We start from the raw sequence: 8,245 nt of genomic DNA, 5'->3' as shown, positions 1-8,245 counted from the left end.
CAGGGAACGCACACAGGACACTACATGGAGGTCATGTCCAAGATACATAAGGTAAGTCCGACGATTCTTATACCAAATGTAATTGGTGAGTTTTTATCGTTATTTTTAGTTATATATTTATTTTCAATTTACTAATTTTTTTTCCAATGTATTAGCACGCTCTGCCCCGGAAATTAATGAACGTTTGGCCTCGTTCCATATGAATATCATCTCATAATGATAATAATGAACATTATTATCATTATATCAACACCAATAATAATAATAATAATAATAATAATAATAATAATAATAATAATAATAAGAAGAAGAAGAAGAAGAAGAAGAAGAAGAAGAAGAAGTCCCTGGCTTCAGCTGAAATGGAGTCACATTGAGGAATTTTTCATTAATTTCGACTGATCATGAAGCAAAAAAACAAAACAAAAATCTAATGCTGGTTTATGATTTACTTATTACCTTGATTTATCCATATTTACTAACTACGTACGTCCTCATTATTCAAAATTCAATAATCAGAAACTTACAACTGATACATGTTCGCATTGGTAATCATAAAAAAATGTACAGTGCCAACGCTTATTTTCGAAAATATGACAAAAGCCTTCAAAGTTATATCCCATTTTATAACCAACAATAATTGCCTATGATTAATAAAGCCTTGCCCCCGAGTACGTGCACCAATTGCCTTTAGGTTGCAATTAATGCAATTACGCAATTATCGCTATGAGAATTTTTACAATAAAACAAAAATCCAGAAATGTCTTTACAATAACGGTTTAAAGGTTTAAAGGTCACTCATGAATGGCAGAGGGAAGGGACAGTGACATTGCCCTAGCAATCAGGACAATGCCCTAGAGACTAACCATAAATTATATGATTAGCGCCCAAGCCTCCTCTCCACCCAAGCTAGGACCAGGGAGGGCCAGGCAGTGGCTGCTGATGACTCAGCAGATAGACCTATAAGCTTCCCCAAACACCCCAACCTTAGCTCACAAGGATGGTAAGGTTGCAGACACTAATAGCACTTACAAGTCTGAGCAGGACTCGAACCCCCGACCCGCAAACACCAGGCAGAGACGTTACCAATCAGGCCACAACAACCCTGATCCAGTTACTACTTACTGTTCAACACTGGTAAATACAATTAGAGAGAGAGAGAGAGAGAGAGAGAGAGAGAGAGAGAGAGAGAGAGAGAATAATAATATTCTATTATTAGTCAACTAAAGTATTTCTTATACTATATAAGTCATATGAAAGAAGCCGCACAATTATCATAGAAGTGTGATACAAAATGTTCACAAATGTAAAAAAAGTATTGCATATAACTTACATTAACGGTAAAAAACGCAGATTATAAGTCCTTTAAAAGCCTATAATAATAAGAATAATAATAATAATAATATAATAATAATAATAATAATAATAATAATAATAATAATAATAATTTATATAAAGTATAAAAAGTAATAGCATTGCTTTATAGCCAGCATAAAACGACCTTTCGTTATGCGTATCTACACAGCAAGGAATCGTAAGAATATTCATTCATACGAACAAGTCAACTCCGGAAAACACTTACCCTTAAGTTGAGAGAGAGAGAGAGAGAGAGAGAGAGAGAGAGAGAGAGAGCACCTAGCATACACTATGCCCCTCCAACTCTGGAAAACATTATCCTCAAGTTGAGAAAGAGAGAGAGAGAGAGAGAGAGAGAGAGAGAGAGAGAGTGCACCTTGCATACACCATGCCCCTCCAAATTTCGGAAGACATTATCTTTTACAAAGTATCTAATGGACGAGAGTCAAGGACACATACTTAGCATCAAATTCAATGTAAAGTGTGCGAGAGTTTTATATCACTAAGGCTGCTTAGATGTTTTCGTCAATCATGTGCTGGAATGTAATTAACAAGTCAATTTGTGTTACTAGTAGCGAGTCTTAAAGATCTCAAGTTTCTTCTGCATTTTGGAATTCTCTTCCTGCTTATATATTTTCCGGACACATTATTTCTTCGCTCTTTTTTGGAGTCTTTAGGACTGCCCAGAGAATATTTTCGTATATTTTGGCCTGGCCAAAGAATATTTTCGTATATTTGGGCATGGCCAAAAAATATTTTGGTATATTTGGGAATGGCAAAAGAATATTTTGTTACATTTCTGGTTGGCCAAAAAATAATTTGGTATCTTTGAAATTGGCCAAAGAATATTTTGGTATCTTTGGGATTGGCCAAAGAATATTTTGGTATATTTGGGCCTGGCCAAAGAATATTTTGGTATGTTTGGGCACGGGCCAAAGAATGTTTTGGTATATTTAGGGCCTGGCCAAAGATTATTTTGGTATATTTGCCCACCAAAAAAAATATTTTGGTATCTTTAAAATTGGACAAAGAATATTTTGGTATCTTTAGCACTGGTCAAAGATTGTTCTGGTATCTTTGAAATAGGCCAAATAATATTTTGTAATATTTGGGATTGGGCAAAGAATGTTTTGGTATCTTTGAAATTAGCCAAAGAATATTTTGTTATATTTCTGGTTGGGCAAAAAATTAATTTGGTATCTTTGAAATTGGCCAAAGAATATTTTGGTATATTTGGGGATTGGGCAAAGAATGTTTTGGTATCTTTGAAATTAGCCAAAGAATATTTTGTTATATTTCTGGTTGGGCAAAAAATAATTTGGTATCTTTGAAATTGGCCAAAGAATATTTTGGTATATTTGGGATTGGGCACAAGAATATTTTGGTATCTTTGAAATTAGCCAAAGAATATTTTGTTACATTTCTGGTTGGGCAAAAAACAATTTTGGTATCTTTGAAATTGGCCAAAGAATATTTTGGTATATTTGGGCCTGGCCAAAGAATATTTTGGTATATTTGGACCTGGCCAAAGAATATTTTGGTATATTTGGGATTGGGCAAAGAATAATATGGTACTTTTGGGCCTGGCCAAAGAAAATTATTCGGCTGCCCATCAAGTGGTCTTTTCTCGTACAGAGAGAGAGAGAGAGAGAGAGAGAGAGAGAGAGAGATGGCGTCCCAGGTCATCAAGGAAAGTATGCGGAAGAGGTTTTCCCAGAAGCGTCGGGTGCGTAACTTCGTTCACACTATTCCATTATCACCAGTGTGAGGTTACATTCCGAAACAGACAAGAATTGATCGAATGGGTGAACGCTGAAGTGTCTCTTTCACACTTATAGTCTGTCTACGAAGTTTCTACAAGGTACAGCAAGTAATATTCGCTCACTATATTTCCTTCTCATATTTAAGGTGGGGAATTATTTATCGCCAAAAATACATAAAAAATAAATAAAGAAACATTAATTCAATTTGATAATTAAAACAGAAAAGACAATTAAAGTGAATCTGGTAAAGGAAAAATATTTCGAAAACGTCACTGAATAAATTAAAAATAGCAAACAGTAATTGAATGGACGTTTCTAAATGAAAAAAAAAAAATAAAACTTTCATGAGTTTTGAAAATACAATTTGGTGCTCTTGTCAGTTAGAGGTCTCTTTAATATGAAATCAAATAATTTCATGACTGATATCTACGCATATATATAGTATATATATATATGTATATATATATACACACACACACACACACACACACATATATAGTATATATATATATATATAATGAATATAATTCTCTGAAATTAGCTTCAATGTTTTTGGACGTTACGATTATTAATGGAAAAACACAATTGAGGCACAGACCAATAACAACAACAACAACAACAACAAAAACAACAACAATAATAATAATAATAATAATAATAATAATAATAATAATAATAATAATAATAATAATAACAATTATAATGGCAACGGTCAGTGATAGTATAAAATCAGCATTTTAATTACATGGAAAAAACAGTTAATTGCAAGCACAAATTCCATTAAGCCCTCAAATGAGGTTTATATGCGTTTACACTGGAATACCTAGCCAGAAAATCGTGTTATAATGGTACCTATGGTATTCCTTGAATAAAAAGATAAATTAATTTTCACTTTATGATAAGTGCATGATCAATGCAAAATTTAAATTAATTTCATTTTATAATCGGTTTCATTAAATCATCAAATTAAAGACAGCAAAAAATACTAGCTTATTTCTAAAAGAAGTAATATATTACTTTTGAATGTTCAATGTCATTAGAAACAGGACAAAATTGGCTACCATACATAACCACACAGACACGCATAATAACCATGTGTGGTATACATACATACATACATACATATATATATATATATATATATACACACGTACATACCTATAGATACATACATACATATACATACATATACATACATACATACATACATATACATACATACATACATATACATTATATATATATATATATATATATAATGCATTTACTTTAAACCATGGTAGTACTATCTACCTGATGTACACATCTATCTATCTCATTACATATGTAGATACATATAGAGTTATATACATATATTCTTTTTGAGATGTAAGCCTAAAGAGAATATAGTCAGAATAAATATATAAAAGTTTCATGTAAATGCAAATGGCCATGAATTGCAACATCACCAAATAGGAAGTATACTGGACAACCGCCCCCCCCCCCCTCCTTCCATCATTAGGATTCTTTTTTAAAAAGCAGAGTGATTATATTCTTTTAATCTTCAACAGTAATCTATCGGTCTGAATGGCAGTCAGGGGACCGCCATTACTTTGGCTATGATAAAGTTATAATTGCTTAATCACTTTGTGGAATTAGGATCTATCCCATACAAGCTTTATGTTTAACAAAACTCTCTCTCTCTCTCTCTCTCTCTCTCTCTCTCTCTCTCTCTCTCTCTCCTGGGAACCTTATGTATATGCATACAGATTTTCATGTCACAAACAATTATACTGATATATTTAAAATATAAATAAATATTTACTTTACACAAGCACACTAGCGTATATCCATAAATATGAACATAATTTATACAAACTATGTTTCCAACCAATGACAACTTTCCTTTATTTATATACATATATACAAGCATTTTCTATATACAGTGAATTGTCGGACTTTTGTACAATTGCATTTCTAAATATCTGAATTCTCAATCCTCAATATAAAAAACAAGATGAAATACCATCTACTTGCCCTTACCCTAACAAAATACCAAGAAATAAAAATAACTTCGTTTTTAGCATTCATAGAATAACGTCAACTGGTCACAGAATGCAATTCCCTAAAGGTCTGCGTGTTTATTTGTGGAAGCAATACCACATAAGAAAAACATGGCAACAATGTCGAAATGGAAAGCAAAACTTCAGACTATTGACAAAAAAGGATATTCAGTTACAAGCTCGACCTTTGAACTACCTAAATGACCTATGACCTATGGAGAACGAAATACATAGTTATCGAAAAATAAAATTTGGGCAAAATGCCGGTCCAAAAACTCCTGATTAATGTCCCAATCGTAGTAAAGAGTATTACCGATATTTCTACTGACAACACGCCACCCACTCTTTCTTTTTGCAATAGTGAAAGTGATTAATGGAACCAAAAACCATTCTATTTTGAGGATATCAAGATATTTCATAACGTAAAATATAAGTTTGAACTGTGATGAATTTCAGATTTTAAATTTTTCGTGGTCTTTTCATGGGGTATTGTCAGGTATCCTCAGAATGTTTCTATGAATACCTAAATCTGCAGGTGACCACACAACATTCTGTCGAGCATAATGAACCAAAAGTAAAACCTTCTTGGTGAAGGTAAATATCGCTTTAGGGTAGTAATGAAGTCGACATGTCAAATTGAACGTTTTTTTTTTTTTTTTTTTTTTGGATACACAATATAGAGGAGAGTTAAAAGTTCAATTCATACAAGAATCAAGAATTCTAAAGAAAAAAAAAATCAGGGAAAATTACTGAACACTCAAGATTATGTTGCTCGTAATTACAATATATATATATATATATATATATATATATAAATAGATAAATACATAGATATATATATGTATATGTATATATATATATATATATATATGTATATATATATATATATATATATGTGTGTGTATATATATATATATATATATATATAAAAATCACAAGGAACATATTCATACACACTTTATGACAGTAAGGTTTGGTTGGGAAAGAGAAGTGTGAATAATCAATAGGGATAAATTTCATTATGATGAAGTAAAAATTAATTTTTAAAAAAAGTGATAAAACTGTTATAAGTGAGAGTTGAACATTATATGCTATGGCACATAGACTGATATATACCATACGAAGTTTTCAAAATTAGGGAATACTCAAGAAAGACCGTGAAAGTAGAAATGACTTTTTTCGTTTTCGAGTATAACTAGACATAAACAGCTGTGCCATAAGTTTCTTCTTAGGAAAATTTAATGGCATAAACGCGAAAAATAATCAAACTCTTCTACAAGGACAACTTCACGTGGATACGGAAATCGTTCACTTCAAGGATAAAATATAAAACTTTTCCAATTAATACTTCTATACAACATCAATATTTCGATTGCCAAAAATTATCATATGTAATTATAATTACAAATACCAACCACGGTTCAGATACTGCCAACAAGAGCAAAAAAAATATTAACCCCGATTACAATATATAAAAGAATATTGGGTTATATACAGCTTCACTATTCTGCAACCAATAAAAAAAATGATTTATCACAGCCAACACTCAGTTCACTTTCTGTGTAGAGATGCATTTCACATGGTGCAAAAAAGGTAAGTGTTGCTCCGAAATTGAAAAAAAAAATGTAAAGAAAAAAAAATCGTTAGGCTAAAATTGAACCCAGTCTGCCCAAAAATGAACTGCAAAAAACAGAGGGCAAATTTGCATTACATTTGCAGGTCCGAGGTCAAAGTATGCACGGAAAAATATTAGCGAAGCGAAGCTGCCAAATGTATCTCAATACTTAGTTTTATTTAAATTGTATATTCACTAAAAAATAACCTTTTTGTGTTGTATATGTATGTGTATATGTATATGCCAGAATATAAATACTGAGCTACAATTTTCAGAATTATTCCTTTTTTATTTTCATCTGCACAGCGTTTATAATCCTTTCGATTTAACAAAACTGAAATGCATACCACTCTGATGATAAAAGTATAAAACAGGGCTAAACAGTAAAAATCGAAAATCCATCTATTTGTGTATATAGAAATGCATTTTTTTAACTTCAACACTTTTTCCCTTCAAGGGGTGGCTCTTGTAAATGTTACCAATCCAGCTCCTAACAATTATCTTTAGGTATGTTGTTTAGGTCTTTCCGTCACCCCAGAGTAAAAGACATAGGCTTTAAATGTATAAAGAAAAAAAAAGAAAAAAAAAACCCTGGGATTATTCTAGGATTTTTTACCGTTTTAAAAACGGATATATTGACGTAAAGTAAGGTAAAATTACAGTGGCCTGTATTTTACTGAAATACGGCTAACAGAATATTTTTCCGATTAAAATTACGGTTATCTTTAACAGTGTCCTGGGGAATAACAATACCTACAAAGGAGAAACAGTTAGCTGTAGATAAAAAATATATATTTATATACATGGGGGTAAAAAACTTTATAAGCGAAATCGTTGAGTGATTATGTTACTTAGTTTCATAGAATGTATACGAATATTAGTTTTTATCAAATAATATGAATAACAGCTATAAAGATAAAAAAAAAAATATCTATGAAATGTGTAGCTCTGTATTAAACATAAATACAAACAGCTGACTATTTCAATTACGTAATTCCGAAATGACACGTCTGTTTTATTCAATATGTTACCACGGAATGTCAAATATTTAGGTCACCCATCATGATTAACACCCACTCTCTCTCTCTCTCTCTCTCTCTCTCTCTCTCTCTCTCTCTCTCACACACACTTCTTGTCTTTAAGCGTTTTCTGGAATAATGATAACACAAAAAAGATTAAATGAATTCTCTCTCTCTCTCTCTCTCTCTCTCTCTCTCTCTCTCTCTCTCTCTCTCGAAAAAAAAAAAAATAACGGATAGTGAAAATTCAGGCTTTTTGGCTGAAAAAAAAAAAATTCATTTTAAGCCATTAGGCTCATGGTGCTTTTCATTCTTCCCAGCTAAATTGCTCTATTTTTTTATTTCTTATTTAACTTTTCCGCCTCTTGAACTTCAACTTTCCAATTCTCAACTCTTGCTAAAAGGCTAAATCTTTCATTCAATTATAATAAGTCTCGAATAAGATGAACTATA

This window comes from Palaemon carinicauda, chromosome 27, assembly GCF_036898095.1.
Source record: "Palaemon carinicauda isolate YSFRI2023 chromosome 27, ASM3689809v2, whole genome shotgun sequence".
In the NCBI taxonomy this organism is placed as follows: domain Eukaryota; kingdom Metazoa; phylum Arthropoda; class Malacostraca; order Decapoda; family Palaemonidae; genus Palaemon; species Palaemon carinicauda.
The sequence above is the reverse complement of the archived record's forward strand: the minus strand, read 5'-3'. Positions refer to the sequence as shown.